Source organism: Tursiops truncatus, chromosome 8 (genome assembly GCF_011762595.2).
Source record: "Tursiops truncatus isolate mTurTru1 chromosome 8, mTurTru1.mat.Y, whole genome shotgun sequence".
Taxonomy (NCBI): domain Eukaryota; kingdom Metazoa; phylum Chordata; class Mammalia; order Artiodactyla; family Delphinidae; genus Tursiops; species Tursiops truncatus.
In genome coordinates this window covers 73,071,751-73,090,837 of record NC_047041.1, presented here as the reverse complement: position 1 = coordinate 73,090,837, position 19,087 = coordinate 73,071,751, and the positions used below count along the sequence as shown (strand labels likewise).

Sequence of the window (19,087 nt, the reverse complement as noted above, 5' to 3'; positions counted from 1 at the left end):
TGGTGTTTCTGGATGGGATAGTCACAGATAAAGAACATTAGGTAAAACCAAGGAAGTCTGAATAATGGCATGGGCTTTAATTGATTACAATGTACCAACTCTGGTTCATTCACTGTAACAAAGGCATCACACAGCTAGCGTAAGATGCTAACATAAGGGAAACTGAGAACTCCTTGCACTCTCCTTGCAATCTTTCTGTAAATCTCAAACTGTTCCGAAGTCAAAAGTTCATTTAAAGAACAAAAAACATCCCTGGCAGGTGACATTGGACCTACTTAATTCTCACAGCAGCCCATTTTTGTAACGGTTGTAATTATCTCCGTTTTACAAAGAAGAGAACTAAGACAGAGAGCAGTTAAGTAACTTGCTCAAGGTCACAGGACTGGTGGCAAGTGGATTCAGATCCCAATGGTCTGATTTCAGAGACTGTGCTTTCAGCCACACACTGTACTGATCCCACATCCTACACTCCAAGCGCTTTCTCGCCTGCACGCGCTTTGTTCCTACTCATCCCTTCCAGGGATAGCGCTTTTCTCCAGCCTAGACCACTGCTTCTGGGCTTTCCTGGCACAGGCTCTGAGATATTCTCCTGCCTGGTTGCCTCCTTTGCTGCCATTTCCGCCCCCCCCCCGCCCCCCCGCCATCCTCTGGCCATCTATGTTCACCCCTTGCCTCAAGATTAGAAACCAAATTGGCATCTTCCTAGGCTCTTCCCAAACAACCCCAGGTTTTTCTAACCTTTCCAGGGCTAATATCTTCAGCACTGTTATACCCTGGGGCCAGAGGGAGGGCTTAGGTCAGATGAGTATCCACTTCAACATGGGGCACAAGCCAGCAGTCCCAGGGGATGGCCAGGGCTCTGCCTGCATCAGGGCACCATGAGCATCATGGGAGAGACCAAGAATGGTGGGCTGGTCCTAAGAGATGCCAGCCAAGACTCCCCCAGGATAAGGGGGTGAGTGGGCTTCCCATGCCCCTAACTCCAGATAATTCCTGGATGGGGGAGAGAGAAAGGGCACCCCTGGGGAAAACTTTGTGGTCTTCAGTGAAAGGCTGACAGGGAGAACAGCTGTGAACACAGCACATCAAAGGGTATGCTGGGATACTCTCATACGTTCCCAAAGGCAACATCTGGGATACGCTATCAGAGTTGGAAAAGACAGAGCAAACCGCGTGAAGATTCGCAGCTCCAGGATGCTTGCTGTATGAAACAGAGCATTCTGGTTATGGGAGGGTGCTCGACTTACCTTAGTGCGGCATCAACAGGAAAATACAGCAGCTAAAGTGGTGCTCAACGTGGGGTGGCCTATGTCCTCTGGGCTTGAATATCGACATGGAAGCCAGAGGAGACACAGGTCCTAACTCAGAGGCGCTCTCATCGTGGTACCCAGAAGCCCAGCCTCAGCAGCAGAGCTGGCTCAGTGCATGGGAAAATGCTAAGGCCCTGGAGTCAGAAAGTTGCTCAACTTCTTTGAGCCGCAGCTCTTCGACTGTAATGTGGGAGCAATGGCTTTTGTCTCACAAAGTACCAGTTTGCAGGTGTAAGGCTGGCGCAGTAGCAGGCCTCCAAGAGGGGCTCAGGCAATAGTCATTTTCTGCCCTTCAGATTACAGTGATGACTACAGTGGTAGAAATAACTCTAGATGTTGAAGACAAACACTGGTTTTATGACTTTTTTTGCATGCCCACTACATGCTGGAGATGATGAGCCCAATAGAGACAGAACTCCTGAGCTTAGCTTACCGTCCTAGGGAGAAGGCGGACCATAATCGATAAATTACAATCAAGGGTGTTCACTAAGAAACTGACATAAGTACCCTGCTTATGTGACAGACACAAAGATGGACATCTAAGACCGCCACCCCCAGCCCCCCACTGACCCCGCAGGAAGGACTGGCCACCCAGCTGCAGAGCGCAGTCAGTAGGCAGCCCCCAGCTGTCGGCTCTTTCCGGGTCCACCTTAGGGGCAGGTCTGAGGACATGCTCTTCCCAGGGCAGCCTGCACTGGGGGTAGAGCCATGAGTAGATCTAAAGGCATAGGTGTCTTGGTCTGACGTGACATACATGACAACTCTGACATACAGTATTTACTCCAGGTCTTCGTTGTATCAGCTTTATAACTTCTCCCTCTACCCAATCCTGCTCCCTTCCATTTCACAGGTGTTGATCCCTAATAAACATTTTGTACCTCACACTCCATCTCAGCAGCATCTGCTTCTGGAAAACCCAACTTGTAACAGGAAGCGAGGGGTGTGGTCCATCCCATGGATGGCAAAGGAAGTCCAAAAAGGCTTCACCAGAAAGGAAATTCTGAGACTGATTTCTGAGGATGATTAGGTCTTAAGGAAGCAAAGAGAAGAGAAATAAGGTTGCCACCTGAGAATTAAACTCATAAAATCCACATACAATGGGGTGAGTAGCCATCTGGGGAAATAAACCTAGGGAATGTCTGTAAATGTGTGACTGAGGAATTCAGAAGCACTGAAAATCCCCATCAAGGTGATCTGGGAGTCATTTCAAGGAATGAGAACTGCCATGTGATTGTAATTTACTAAGCAGAAGGACGCCTCATCAATGACATTGTACCTTGTTTAGAGAAAATGTGAACAGAAACGGGGTTGGGCAGCCAAAGGTGGAAAAATACTGCAGAGTGACACGGCTCAAAGCTGGCCAAGCTAAGGACAGTTTGCAGAGATTTTTTTTTTTTTTTTTTTAGGATCTGAGGCAAAGGAGGAGGGGCATATTTCTACCTGCTTTAAATTCTCCAGTATAGAAGTATTTCTAGTCAAGCTCTCTGCGACACCTCACCATTCAAAGGAGCCCCTCAGGTCTACCCTTAGCTTAGCCTGTTTTTAAGGTATGCAGTTATAAGCACTTTACATATATTATTCACCACCTTCACTTTCTAGATGGCAAGAATTACCACTTTAATTCTGAGGAGGTTGAAACCCAGGGTCCTATATTTTAAATGACTTTCCTGAAGTCTTAACTGTTAGGTCAGAGCATGGGCTGCGCCCTGGGCTTTGGGGATTACAACTGCACACTCGGCAAGTTCAGCCTTTTCAAACCTCACCAGAAGCTTCCTGGTAATCCTAGTTCTAGGGGAAGGGTGAAAAGAAGGAAGGGCAGACAAGGCGGGGTCGGGAGTAGTTAGCAAGCTGAATCCTTGTTTACTGTAAGAGAAACACCATGAAAAATGCACAAAATGGTGTAAATGATAGCATACACACACATCCATAAGAACAAATGGAAATAAACAATGGAAGAAATTTCGAAAGAAACTTCCTCAGGGAAGGAGTGGGAAGGGGTGAGCGGCAGACTGCTGTTTTCTCCATTATAAGCCATGGGTCCCTAGGTCACTTTAAAATATACAAAGGCTGTATTTTGATAAAAATGAAATTAATATGAAGTGCAATGCTCTATGAAGAGAAAAAAAGACTCCTGTAGCACAGTCTGAAAGACATGCCCTCAATCCATTCCTCTGAACACTTTACACCTCGATAAAGCCACAACAGTAAACAGTCACATTGCCAGAGTGCAAGGACAGAACTGGGATGTCAGGCGGGCCCGTTCTGGGGAGAGGGGATTCTGGTGGCCGTTCAAGCAGAGCCACCTCCTGACCGGGGGTCGTGTACTGTTCGGATGGAGCGACCAGCATACCAGAGCCAGCTACTATGAAAACCTTCCTCCGAGCACATGCTCGTCAAGGAACCCTCTGATCATTTTTCTTTCCCTTCAAGGTGAGAATATCCTGGTCTGCCTGAGATAAATGTCTGACCTGCCTGACAGTTACTGTAAATTACTGAATTGACATTCTGAGATATTGTCTATAATCAAGTTCTACGAGCATGTCAAATATAAGCCTGTCCCTCAAGAGATGGAGCTCTTCTCAGCAAACTGGCAAGATCAGATGTCTGAGGCAGCAAGAGGCAGTGATTTGCATCAGAGGAATCGCCACCTTGGTGTGATCTCTGGGTAACCTATCACATGTACCTCTGCTGGTGAAACCCTCGGCTCCACTGTGAGCCCCAGGCTTTTTCTATGAGATATTATGAAGTCAGATTAGGGCTTGGGGCCTTATTTTACTCCTCCCACATCACAGTGAGCACTGGGAACACAGGTAACGGTCCTTTCATCTTCATATCCTCAGCACTTTGCACACCACCTAATAAGTAGAAGACCTTCAATAAACGTTACTTAAATGAATGAATGAATGAAGTGATGCTAAATTCCATGAGGCTCCTTAGAAGTTGATGTGAGACAACTGTGGGCTCAAAGCCAAGGAGAATGCTGAATCAGGTGCACTGGAGTTCCAGGAGTTTTGCTGGTGGCAGCCGTTGAGTCAGAGGCGGTCATTACTGGGACCCATCATCGGCACTTGTAATGATTACAATAGTAAAACGAAGTACAAAGGTTTGGGAACATATCAAATTGACACAGGCCATAGGACAACCAAGTGTTCATAAATGTTCACTTCCCACCAACCAAACTACCTCATTTGCACTTTACTTGATATTTTGAATTGCCTCCGTTGATGGGACCTTGAGAGCAACGGTGTTTTAGGAACTTCATCTTCCCCTCCATGTTAATTACCACTTGCCCTCTCAAGTGCCCAAGGTCAGTGAGTTAGTAGAAGACCTGGTACCACAAGACAACAGAAAGTTCTCTAGGACCCAGGCCCCCAGAGGGAGACCTCTCACGTCTGCCTGTCTCACATCCTGGTGTAGGATACGTGTGAGGGCAAGCATGGGGATCCCGACAAGCTAGCTTTTCCTTATAGACCTCCCCTCTCTCAGCTTCTGTCCACAGCTTTCTTCCTAATTAGTTCTTTACCCACATTCTTCATTCATTTACTCATTCACTTATTCAGCAAACTTTTTTTTCAGCATCTACTATGTACCAGGCTCTGTGAATCTAAAAATTACTCTAATGCAACCTTTTCCCCAAGACACTCACAGTCTAAATGCCATCTATTGGAAGGAAATCTAAAATGTTCAGATCTCATTTTTAATTTCCTAGTATTCTTTTACATAGAATCATGTAGACAAAGTACTTGGCTTTTTCAATCAATCAGTGAATATTCACTGAATCTTTCCGCTAAACGATTAGCATCAACCCAGCCTTCATGACAGAAGAGCTTGCAGGTCTTACCCTCAACACACTTTCAGTGAAGTAGGTTAGACAAGTCTGCACATATGAAACAATAAGTAAGCAATGTAAGAAGTTTCAAAATATGTGATCCAATTTCTAATTACTCGGGGATTCAGGGTATAATTACTGTCAGAGTTGAGAGAAGGTGAGTGGGAGCAGTTTAGTGAGAGCTGGTGAATTCAACCTCTTCCACTAAAGAGGCTTAGGTGAGTTGCTTCACTCCTTTGGGCATCTATTACCCCTACCATAAAAGAAGAGGGTTGTCGGGCTTCCCTGGTGGCGCAGTGGTTGAGAGTCCGCCTGCCGATGCAGGGAACACGGGTTCGTGCCCCGGTCCGGGAAGATCCCACATGCCGCAGAGCGGCTGGACCCATGAGCCATGGCCGCTGGGCCTGCGCATCCGGAGCCTGTGCTCCGCAATGGGAGAGGCCACAACAGTGAGAGGCCCGCGTACCGCAAAAAAAAAAAAAAAAAAAAAAATGAAGAGGGTTGTCTTCAATGATTTAATAAAGTCACTTCCAGCTCTGAACTCCTTGGTATGTCTCTTGTACAAGTTACAGAAGGCTTCACTTTCGGGCATGAACTTCATCTGAGCCTTTGCAGATAAACCAATGGGGATATTGCTATCCTTATTTACATCTGTAACTATATGACGTTTTAACTACACATGTGAAGTTACAGAAATCATCTTAGATAGCAGGCCACACCTTAATGTTTAAAGTTGCTTGTTTTTAACTGAGCATCTAGATCCTATGATCACTGTTCTTTAATTTGAGAACTGAAGGATGTGATGAAATTGCTCACTGTTAAATCATAATTGCATAGCACCTACAATTGCAACTGAGTGCGAATGAGCATGCATCCCTCCCACACAAACCTGGCACTGAGACACCAAGAGGATGGAAGCTGGCTACCTTGTTTCTAACAAAACAGAGAGCTCTCCAAGACAGGGAAGAGAAGGCCAGCCAGGAAGACTGGCGGGGGAGGGGGGGGCGGTGTGTGTGTACACTATGCATATGCAAAAAGCTCCAGACAGAGAGTTGCAGCAGTTACAGCACACAGCAGCCCCAAGCTAGCAATAACTTCCACCCCAATCATTTCTGCAGCTTCTCACCCCATGCCTGATATACACACACCAGTTGTGAATGCCCCGATCCTAACAATATGTCACATGTTATTATGTCTTCTAGGGAGAATATGTCACAAAGAACGGATAGTTGTAACGAGTTTAAAGGTTCTAGTAATTTCAAAAATGCCTGTCTCCATCCCAACTTTGGAAAACAAAATGTAACCGGACAATAAGAGGATAAGGGAAAGATATTAGGTGAGTTGACTGCTTTCTTTTGTTTCCCTAGTTATGGGATAGGATGGAGGATGACATCTGGAATAGAATCCTGCCTTGTTCAAGAAAAATCCTGCCTTCTGTTCTAGTCCCAAGAACAAAGCAAGCTCAGCCCACCTTCACCTCGCACTGTTATATGTAGATATATCACCTGTTACCCCACCCGCAGGCGGAGAGCCATAAAAAGTTAACTGATTTTTACTTTGTGTTTTGCTTTCCCAGGAATTCACCGTGTTAGAGGGAGATAGAGACGTTTATTTCATTCAGAGGCCAAGGAATTCACTTTGGCCCATCCAGCCGACCTCCCCATGAAACTGTCAGAAAGAGTCGTGTCAGGGTCAATGACAGTGGGGAAATAAGGTACCACACTGGCCAAAACTCCAGCGCCGAGCTTTCAGATGAATGGGATGGAGTTGGTGGCTTCGATCCCAATCCCCTGCTGCAGCCAGCTACATAAGAGACCTGTCACTGAGAACCTATAAACACTGATGAGAGGAGAGCAAAGAGAGGACTGAGGACCAGAGTGGGTGGGGTCTGTTCCGGGAGCAAGGCCTGAGTCACTCACCACATGGAGGGAAGATGAACAAGGGCGAAGGTCAAGCACAGTGACCGTACCCCCTAGAAGATGGGGCTCAATCATTAGAGTACAACATGACACAGGTATATTAATGGTCCCACTTCTTGAGAAAAACAAGACTTGGAGAGAAGGGTCCTCCATATCCTGCATTCCCCCCCAACACCACAGGGTGGAGATTCTGCCATTCAGAGACCTCACTGAGGGAGCAGGAAGGCTTCTGATTGTCTACACTTGCTGTCACTCTGAGTCTTAGTGACCTCAGGCAAAGCATTTGATTTCAAGAGTTCTTTGTGTGCCGCCAGGAAGGTAACACACAGGACAGACTTTATCCCAGTACTTAGCTAGACACTAGATATATATATTTTTTAATTTTCACTTTTTTCTTATTTAATCTTCCCCTGAAGTTAGGAGATTAATAATTACATCTATTTTATAAAGAAACTGTGACACAGTTAAGTGAGTTGCCTAAGGCTTACTGGCAACAGACACAGGTGGGATTCAAGCCCAAATCAGTCTACGTCCAAAGCTAGCTTTATCGCCGCTTTGTTATACTAGTGTCACACGTTATGTTCCTAACATTATGAACAATTATTAACCAAGAATAAGCCCACCAAAGCGGCACCCACCGCTTTGCACTTTGGTCTGCATCTCTAAAGCATCCATCACCGCTATGTTTGCCTCTGCAAATTAAAGTCATTTGAACGGTGATGATTCAAGCAAGGGCTCCTAGGCAATATTAAAAATGAAATGCCATCGTGAGTTAATGAGACATCGGCAAGCTTTTAACCTTGGGGCTGCAAAATTGCGCCGTTAATGCTGACGCTCACAAACGCTGTGTTTATCAAGAAGAGAAGAGATTGGAAATACATGCTACTCATTCCTAAAGACAAGGGCCAAGAGGCAGCAAAATGCCAGTGATCAGGCAGCAGCACCCCTGAGCAGTGACGTGGGCTCCAAATGCCACCAGTGTGATGAACCATCCAGGTTCTTTGCCCAGCAAAAAGCTCTGTCAATAGTCCAGTTCAATAGCCACTGGGTGGGAATGCAGCCCGGGACAAAAACTAAACCTGGTGGAGCAGACCTTCTGCACCCAGTATCAGCTTCTGGATTGAAAAGTGGGGAAATCTGTTGTGTTATCCAATTTGTAAACACAGGGGGAAAAAGGCAATTGTCCAGCATGCTCCAGAAATAACAGAGTACGAATTTAAGATGAGGCTGAAATGAAAAATAGCAACGAACCTCGTTTTAAGTCTTAGTGTGGACAGTCATCATACAGACGTTTTTACCCACGCCTAAGCGTCAATGAATACCGTCATAATGAAATACAAGCTCGTAAGAATAATGTGACTACGGTTATTATTCTGAATATGAGTCCTCACTTTCTAGGGATGTAGCTGAGGCAAATATGAGAAATTAGATCTGTTATATTCTGGTTCCAGGACACGCCCTGGATGACTTTGGGATGGATGTGGTCTTGATTAAATTTCTAATACGTGCTTGTTTCCTCATCCTTTGCTTCCAGGAGACAGGCGTGGAAAAAATTAACTAGTTGAGGTATTTCACCAAGGTAGCTGTGGTTCCTAGGCTTTGGGGTTTAGCAAACTGGTAACACTTCAAAAAAAATTTTTTTGTAATAATGTTTATCTTACAAACTGTAGCCAATATTCTTTTTTGGACAGTAGAGATGTTTAATATACCATGTTTTACCACTATCGTTTTATTTTAAAAAGGACACTTTAAAACAACATAAAGGATGGTTCTTTATTTTAAATTCAGCGTTATAAAAAACTCATTTATTACTCTTATTTTACTCATTTTATCATGGATATGTGCAAACAGGCACCAGCCCATGCCTGGTATTTGAAAATCTCCATGGAGAAGTTAGGGCATGTGGTTTGGAGCCAGAATTCCTGGGTCTGAATCTCAATTTTCTTATTAGAGAAAAATAACTCCTCTGATTCTGTGCCTTCCTGGAACAATGGGAATATTAATACCTCTTTCCTCAGGTTGATATTAGAATCAAGTAAGGCAATAAACAAAAATACTTTGTAATCAAAAAAGATCTGCATTCATGTTTATTACTATACATATTATTATGTAAACTTAGCCTGTCATTCTAATTATTAGATTTTATTATTTCAATTATTATATATTGAACACCTACTATGTACCAGCATCTGTGACAGGCTTTAGAGACATAGAGATGAATATGATGACTCCCTGCCATTGAAATTCACAGCACAGCCAGGGAGAAAGACACTGATGGACAACGAAACTTCAGTGTCATGAGCGCTATAACGGTCATCATAAAGTGCAGTGGGGACACAGACAGGAAGACAGTTCTTCAGGTGGGAGAATACAGCACTAGTGATAGAAGGATGAATACAAGGTTTCCAGGCAGAGAAGCTGAGGAAGGGATTCTAAGGCAAAGGCAACGCAAAAAGAATATACATGGGTCCTTCAATTTTTCTCACATCCGTCACCCTACAAAAGTCCAGGGGAGGGCCTCCCTGGTGGCGCAGTGGTTGAGAGTCCGCCTGCCAATGCAGGGGACACGGGTTCGTGCCCCGGTCTGGGAAGATCCCACATGCCGCGGAGCGGCTGGGCCCGTGAGCCATGGCCGCTGAGCCTGCGCGTCCGGAGCCTGTGCTCTGCGACGGGAGAGGCCACAGCAGTGAGAGGCTCGCATACCACAAAAAAAAAAAAAAAAAAAAAAGTCCAGGGAAAATTTTCATCTGTATTTTGTATTTAAACACTTCTTCACCTTAAAATCTGAGCCTATGTGGCTTTGTTTCAAAAGCTCAGCTCCGATGGGCTACATAGTTTCATTACTGGGATGACCTGCTTATCAAGAAACCATGCCCACCATCCAAACCCGTAACATCTTTCATGTGGGACTGAGGTCAGGCTTGGGGACGAAGGTTCGGAGGAGCCTGTCCCTGCTCTCAAGTGAGGGAATCAGACATGGAACAAACAACAAGCAGCTACTTAAATGTTCAAAATGCCATTTGTGGTCAAAGCAAAAGCTCATATCGTCGAAGCTGAGGAAGTTCTAAATGCTGTTTTCTCCACATTTTCAACCCTTGTGGATGACAATAAATCACAATCATAATCAATCAATAAAAAGGAAACATGACAACAGCTAAAAAAAATTGAGCCTACAGAGTTTAGAAACACCTACTTTCATAATTTATGAACAACACAAAAAGTAATTTGGCATTAATTCTAGCAGTTTATTTCTTGGAGTCAGAGACCCTTCGAGCTAAGCATCCTGGAGTTAACCCATCCTGTAGCTTACACGGTGGCAAAACCTCTTCCAGCTTCCCTGGCACAAGGGCCATTGGTCTCTGCACCAACACATGTCAGAAGAAAGCAAAGAGTGTGGAGAAAGAGCCAGGGTCCCAGATCTCTCAGTTATGGGATCTGACCTTGGGCAAGTCACTTTCTCTCTCCAAGCTGTGGTCTCTGGGCCAATAAACTAGAGTCTGAGCTAGATGGTCTCTAGTGTTCCTGCCAGCCTCAACTTTCCAACACACGAGATGAATGTGACTTAATAGAACAATGGAGTCTTAGTGACCACTTCATTGTTGATGTTCTCTAGGCTTGTTCTCTTCATATAGGCTTATATCATATCTCGATGTAGTGGTAGCTGGCCCACCAGACACATCCGCACTCTGTCAAAGAACCAGGGATCTTTCAGTAAAGCTAAAAGAGAAAAATTAGTTCTATGTTTATAGGCATGATTTATAGGAAAACGTAAACACCTTGAGCCTCCTGAAGTCAGGAACCAAGTCTAAATGACTTTATTCCACAATTTAGCAGAGCCTGGAACATAGGATATGCTCTGCAAATGCTTGTTCAATTAATGATCAATTAGTTAATGAATAAGAGAAAACATATTTAAGAATACAGAAATTATCAACCCCATCAGTGAATGAAATATTAATTTAATACTCATTCTATTAGTGGTTAAAAATTGCAATCATGCTTTTAAGGAGTCAGCACAACACCTCAGGGGCAGAGGAACTGGGAGCATTAGAAGAAATCCTTAGCATTCTAGACGACTCCTAGGATATCCAAAGGTTGCAGAAGAAAATCCACTGCAAGTGGAAGTGGCAGGAGACAGCATGTGACAGCTGCAGGGGGGAAGAGGATTAGAAGAGTCTAAGTTTAAGGGCAGTGTGCCTCACTAAGGTGACTTAGCAGAGGAGGAAAGCTTTCCACTGGCTGAGAGCCACAGGATTGGGCAGTTCTCTGGCAAGCAGCCCTTGGGCAGTAACACCTTCTGCCAGACTGAAGGGCACACTTTTTGGATGGAGCAGGAGACAGGGATGTTGGGGGAGAGGGGGGAATGTGGGAGGCAGATTTGGTGCAAATCCAGGAAGACTTTTCCAGCTGAGGAAGTTCCAGACAAATATACCTACCTCTTTCTCTGCAGCATCCCGTTACTCTTTACTTATGAAGATTAAAGCTTTCTAAATAGAATGGAATAGACAGTCCAGACAAGCAGGAAGACTTTCCACCCCATCTATCCCTCAATCCTCAGCATTTCGCATTCACTGCTATGGATACAACGTTTATCAGAGACAAAATGGCCAGAATACCCAAATATCTGCATAGTCTTTCCCTTTGTTCATTAATCAATGTAGTAATTTTTATAGAATATCTTTGCCCAGCCTCCATATTCTAGGAGCGTCCATATTCTAGTCTAAAGCCTTTTATGACCCCTAATAGGTACTTAGGTGCTCCTCAGAAATGTTACGTTGCAGAGATGCTGGAACCATTGGGAAACACATGGAGAAGCCGTTTGCCATTCCTGGTAGCCATGGAAATATGCTGCACGGATCTCTCTTCAAGAAAGACCTTACTGTTTTGTTGTGAAAAGCACAGATAGCCGACAGCCCCCCTCTGCATCCCCGTGCCACGGCACCAGAGCTGAGGCCCCATTCTCCCCAGGCTGTCCCCAGAGAGTAACTGAGCCCTGCAGAAGTACCAAGCCCAGGCCGTCTGTGCCTCACATGGGACTCCTCTTTTTTGGGGAGCTCCCCACTGATGGGCCAAGCCCTTATCAGGTGTGCATGTGGTCTGGGGCTTTCCCTGCACAAAGCTACTTCCTTTCACTTCATTTTTAATAGGCATTCCCATCCTACCCAATAAATCGTTTGCCCTTCAAAATCTCCCAAAACACAAATTCTCCAGGAGTATCCATGAAGTTCTTTTCATTGGGCTGAATGGGGAGGAGTGAATTCTCTCCCTCTCCCATGGGAAGAGTTTATTTCCATCCAGAGAAATGCTCTCTCCAACTGTCCATTCTTCTCTTCCCTGACCTTCTCAGTAGGATGAAGTGGATGGTCCAGAGTCCTTAGGCACCTCTTTGTAAGTCCTACTTAAGTGGTCCAGCATCACTTCGGAATGAGGAAGTTGTTGCCACCTGATGTTCTGTTCTATGCCTCTGAGCTGTTCTCCACAGGACAGAAAGAGTCCAATTTTAACATCCTGCTACATAAAGACCATTTAAGTCCAAAAATAATGGTTATCAAAAGCCTCACATTCTGCTCACATAAAAAAGCAAGGTATCTGACCTATATAAACCCCTGTCAAATGTACTCCATCAGGATGAACTGGAGGCATTACAGTGTTTTCTCCCATGGAGTCTCAAAAATACTTCTCCTATGGAGTCTCCCATGACTTCAAAAACATAAGAAGATGCTAAAAGTTCCTAAGAACTGTCTTTGTCTTTCCTAGGTGTTCTTTAGCTTTTTAAAAAGTAATATTTGTCCATAATTGCTAGGAGAAAGGATAATAAGACCCTAACACCATCACTTTAGATTCTGACTAAAAATCGACAGCCAACAATTCTGAGGTTCTAACTCTGGGCCGCAAAACGCATGATTAGGATGACTGGACAGTTCAAGAAGGTGCTCTTAAGTAGTTACACTCAACCATTTCACAATGATCTTGAATCCCACTATCCCTCAGTGACACAGGAAACCAGACTAAGGTTCTCATTCAAGGTCAAACAACAACTATGAATACCAGCTGATTAGGAGAGAAAAGTTTCCCAAGGGCAGATCCACATCTTTCACCATGATTTAGTTAATCACTGCCAACACCTTGTGTCCAACCCCATTTATTAGCCCTTTCTGGAGCTGAGGGACATCATCCATCAACACTCTAAACAGCTCCACCCAAACCCACTCAAAGCCTTCACACGACCTTTCAAGTAATCAAATATAATTAGCAAGCACACTCTGGAGTATCCATGTTCTTTACAGAGCAGGTGGAAGATTAGAAGCTCAACCTCTGATACCATAATGAGCAGAAGAACAACAGAATGCACCTAATTTGAAGCTGAGACACATTTCCAGGTAAAACAGCTTAAAACTCAAAATAAGAAAAGCCCATGCCCATTAAAGTTGGGGGAAAGGTTCAAGTAACGGAAGTTGGGACTTTTTACACGGGGGTCAAAGTTTTTATCGATGAGTTTTTTTAAAAGAAAACAAAATAAAACAAGGTCCAGAGGAAGAATATTAGTAAGCATGTAACGCTTTTAAAAATCGCCTGTTTTCAATTCCATCATTATTGATGGACTTGTATTAGTACCAATCTAGTCACCAGGGTAAGGGGTGCTAATTTTGGAGGGTGAATTCAATGGATGCCCTTCAGCTTCCCTTAAAAGCTTCAAACTCTTGCCTTGGAAATACAAATACAGTAGCATGAAACCAAAGGAAATTCAAGCTGGGGCACAAATGTTTAGGATGGCAAGTCTAAGGGACCAGTTGATTATTTGGGGTCATCTGTGTTATCAACAGGAAAAATGTCATACACCAGATAGAGTGTTGCCAGGAACCCAAGAACTAACAAGCAGCACAGCTGTGGACAGACTGCATCAGGATGACACAGTAGCATCACATTAAAATATGATGAAGCCCCAACTGTTAGGAAAGAGCCAACTATGATGGGCAAGAAAGCAAAGCACAGAAACAAAAAACGAAGCAGCAAGTTGCCATCCATCACTGACCTAGAGTAGGAGCGTGGCATACAATATAAAATATTACAAACCATCACGTAATCCAAACTTGGAGGCCATGAGTCTTTTTGCACAATGAGTTTAGCTAATGTGTAACAGGAATCTCATTTAATGTAATCTGCCGAATCACATTTGCTGCTCATCAAGTAATAGGTGTCATCCTATTCTATTCCTAGTGAAAATAAGTTCCTATTGAAAATGTATATTTCATTTAAAAAAAAAAGCTGAGTTTATAGAAAGAAGGAAGATCTCCATAAAAGTAGCCTTTATAAATAGGCAAGACATGTACTTTTCATCATCCTTGACGTTGTACAGATTGAATTTAATCCAATCTTCCCTTATACAGAGGCAAACGTGGTTGGCAATTTTCAAGCACACTCATTAGACTAGCGAGTTAATAATGCTGACCAGGGCTTCCCTGGTGGCACAGTGGTTGAGAATCTGCCTGCTAATGCAGGGGACACGGGTTCGAGCCCTGGTCTGGGAGGATCCCACATGCTGCGGAGCAACTAGGCCCGTGAGCCACAATTACTGAGCCTGCGCGTCTGGAGCCTGTGCTCCACAGCAAGAGAGGCCGCGATAGTGAGAGGCCCGCGCACCGCGATGAAGAGTGGCCCCCGCTTGCCACAACTAGAGAAAGCCCTCACACAGAAACGAAGACCCAACACAGCAAAAAACAAATAAATTCATTAATAAACTCCTACCCCCAACATCTTAAAAATAATAATAATAATACTGACCAGCGGGAGGATGAAAGACAGTCGAAGTTTTCCTACTGGTCAACATTACTGACCAAGCCAAAGCCGGTAAATGAGCTGCTGCTTCGGCTCAATAGCCTGCAAGATGTGTTTTGTGTCGAGGTGCTTCCACACCTAGGAAGAAGATTAATTTTGGCAATAACAGGACCGGAGGTACCTAAAGATGGTAGAAGGCAATGTGTGAAGTGCTTAATGAAAATTGTCACCACCATCAGTGGGGGAAAAAAAAAAATTATAAACTGAAAGTGCAAAAATATCTCCTTACAAAAGAAACTTCAGAAGCAGTAACAACAAAATCAACTGTGACTAAAAGAAAAAAAGAACTTCCGGTATCTAAACTAAATCACTGAAATGCAGGTGGCTTGCATTCTCATAGAGGATCAACCTGTCAAAAGTGCTGGAAAAGAAAAGAGGAATCTTTCTTTTTTCCACATATCTAAATGACTGTTTATTGAAACAGCCCATGTAAACTATATATATATATTTATATACACACACACACACACATATATATATACACATATACATGGCACCAAAGAAACTGTTTAACATTCACGATTTTTAAAACCATTCTAAAATATAAGGACAGAAAAAAAGAATAAAGAAACAAGATTATAACAATGAATAATAGTTTTCATTTTGCTTCTTGCTTTCTGGCTTTGTCCACAGATAAGTAATTCATTTTGAAGAAACTTTCTATTGTGTTAAATTCACAAAGAAGTTGCAGAGGTAGTACAGTGAGAGCCTGAATATCGTAATCCAGTTTCCCCTAATGTTAACATCTTACATTACCATGGTGCATTTGTCAAAACTAGGAAATCAACATTGGTACATTCCTATTAACTAAACTCCAGACTTCATATTTCGCTGGTTTTTGCACTAATGTCTTTTTTTCTGTTCCAGGTTCCATCAAGGGTAACACGTTGCATTTAGCATTACTCTCTTTTTCAGACTGGTTTGGGGGGATGGACTCCAAATCTGCTATTTCTCTGGGCTGTAAAGTATAAGGGAACCCTTGAGCCTCATGTCTCATCCTGTAGCTCTTCATGATGCCCAACACCTGGTCTTGTCATGTCCCATCCATACGACTGACTTGGTGTCAGGAACCTTGAAATCTTAAATCCAGAACAGTCATCACCTTTCGCTATTTCATTGAATCGTGAATCAGAAAAATAGTGTTGGGCTCATTTGGTCATACATTGTATTTATTGGTAGATTTTACGAAATATTTTTTCATTTTGTTTTTTAATTAATTTTTATTGGCGTGTAGTTGCTTTACAATGTTGTGTTAGTTTCTACTGTAGAGCAAAATGAATCAGCTATACGTATACATATATCCCCTCCTTTTTGTATTCCCTTCCCATTTAGGTCACCACGGTGCATTAAGTAGAGTTCTCTGTGCTATACTGTATATGTTCTCATTAGTTATGTATTTTATATATGGTATCGCTAGTGTATATATGTCAATCTCAACCTCCCAATTCCTCCCACTCCCCCTTTCCCCCTTAGTATCCATACATTTGTTCTCTACGTCTATGTCACTATTTCTACTTTGCAAATGAGATCATCTATAACATGTTTCTAAATTCCACATGTATGCGTTAATATGTGATATTTGTTTTCCTTTTTCTGACTTACTTCACTCTGCATGACACTGTCTAGGTCCATCCATTGTCTCTACAAATGACCTAATTTCGTTGCTTTTTATGGCTAATATTCCATTGTATATATGTAGCACAATTTCTTTATCCATTCCTCTGTTGATGGACATTTAAGTTGCTTCCATGACCTGGCTATTGTAAATAGAGCTGCAATGAACATTGTGGTACATGACTCTTTTTGAATTATGGTTTTCTCAGGGTATATGCCCAGTAGTGGGACTGCTGGGTCATATGGTAGTTCTATTTTTAGTTTTTTAAGGAACCTCCATACTGTTCTCCATAGTGGCTGTATCAATTTACATTCCCACCAACAGTGCCTGAGCACTTCCTTTTTTCCATACCCTCTCCAACATTTACTGTTTGTAGATTTTTTTGATGATGGCTATTCTGAGTGGTGTGACTAATTATTAGAGAAATATTTCTTGGCGTATTTTCCCCTTGATAATCTAGTGGTGGGGGTCAGGGTTCTCCCCTACAGCTTTTCTCATCATTAAGGATAAAGGGTTTTTTTGCCAAAGAAAAATGGAAGGTATGCCCACTGGATAGGGAAAAAGAATATGATATAGAAGTTCCTACTAGATAGAATGAGGAAGCTGAAGACTTTCCAGTGAGGGCAGCATGGAGATGGGGGAGATTCCAAGAGGATACGTGAATAATGAAGGTGTTAAGGACCTAACATCCCCAGCTCTTTAGCTTTATGGGGGCAGAGGCATCAAGAAGATAAACACCCCAGAGAGGGCAGAGGAGGATATAAAAACAAAGAATTTGCTAGTCATCTTGCCATTTGGAAGTCTGGAAGGAGACCCTCCAACAGGGTGCTACCACACCAACAGGGGGAAGTTGCAACTGAACAGAAATGGTGGCGTGGCATACTTATGCAGAGAGAGGATCAGTGGTTCTGAGGACCCTGGGTATGGGCAGGAAGGATTTCAGAGTTTCCTGGGTCCCCACCATGACAAGGTTGCTAAGCATGCCAGCTAGGGAGGTCACCAAGTAGGGGCCAACAGGAGAGCAAATGGGAGCTGCAGTCAGGTCTCAGAGAATCAGCAGAGGTGGGAACCATGGTCATCAAGATGGAGAGGCTCCCTGGGAGCACTCATCATGCATGGAAACCCCCAAAGGACACAGAAGAACAGAGACCACCACCCAAAGACTGGGTAAGATGAATGATACCTCATCCAAGGGTAGATAGAGCAAAGCAGCTTGGAATAATGCTTAGACCAGACACCCTAGCCCGTCTGCCATAAGGACATGTCAGTATCATCTTGAGAAAACGAAGGGAAAGGGGAAATCTCCAACCGCTGTGAGTAAGCTTGAAACTTTGAACAGACTGAACACTTGGCTTACCTAAATGAGACTGAGTTCATCCAAATAAGAGTTTCAAACTAAGAGAGACCCAAGTACCGCTAATTGGACACTTCCCCACTTCTTTTATTGAGAAGAAGGCAAGGGAATTAGATCAGGCTGAAGAAAATAAATTCTTATATACTGAATTGTAGGGTACTGATTTCTGAGTATTAATATACCTGATACCTGAGTATTAAAATATTTAAAAATAAACTTTTGTGGAATGAGCATAAAATGTTTCCTTTCCTCCATCCTTCCATCCAAATCCTATTCATTCTTCAGCTCCCACCCTCTTCATGAAACCCCTGTCTAGTTCAGCCCCCACTGACCTAACATTTCTCTGAATTCCTCCTCCACTTAAATTCAGTAGCATGCCGGGTAGCCTGATTAGCTGTAAGGAGGTGATTTACAGAAGATAAAAATCCTGTCTTACTCCTCTTTCAGTGCCCCACACTACCCATCATGAACCAGGGCAGCACATAAATATGTGCTAATTGACTTACTGATTGACACTGAGTAAAGTAAGGCAAAGAAAGCCCGGTGAAGGGAAAACAAAAGGAAGAAAGGAGATAAGAAATGGAACCACTGAGCTCTTCTGAGATGTGGAAAGTGAAACTATAAATGGAAGCTGGTTTTTTTGTTGTTGTTGTTCCCTCTGACTCTTAGTTGTTCACAGTTACCAAAATTAATAACTATTAATCACAGGAAAAGGATGAGCCAAGTTAATTCCTCTGGACAAATCATGCACACTGCAACCTAAGGTGATCCATTTTCTTTGCAGCAACTAAAAGAGAAAGGACCAGGAGAAGATGGCAGAAGAGTAAGACGTGGAGATCACCTTCCTCCCCACAGATACACCAGAAATACATCTACATGTGGAACAACTCCTACAGAACACCTACTGAACGCTGGCAGAAGACCTCAGACCTCCCAAAAGGCAAGAAACTCCCCACGTACCTGGGTAGGGCAAAAGAAAAAACAGAGACAAAGAATAGGGACGGGACCGGCACCAGTGGGAGGGAGCTGTGAAGGAGAAAAGGTTTCCACATACTAGAAGACCCTTCACTGTCGGAGACAGGAGGCCGGCGCGGGGTAAGCTTCGGAGCCGAGGAGGAGAGCGCAGCAACAGGGGTGCGGAGGACAAAGCGGAGAGATTCCCGCACAGAGGATCGGTGCCGACCAGCACTCACCAGCCCGAGAGGCTTGTCTGCTCACCCGCCG

At 43.7% G+C, this 19,087-nt stretch overlaps 1 protein-coding gene across 2 annotated transcripts in view; it reads right to left on the bottom strand.

Annotated features, from left to right (window-relative positions):
- Window positions 1–19,087, bottom strand: part of NELL1 (neural EGFL like 1) — an 869,596-nt gene that overhangs the window by 582,567 nt on the left and 267,942 nt on the right. The gene's annotated exons all lie outside the window — the stretch shown is intronic.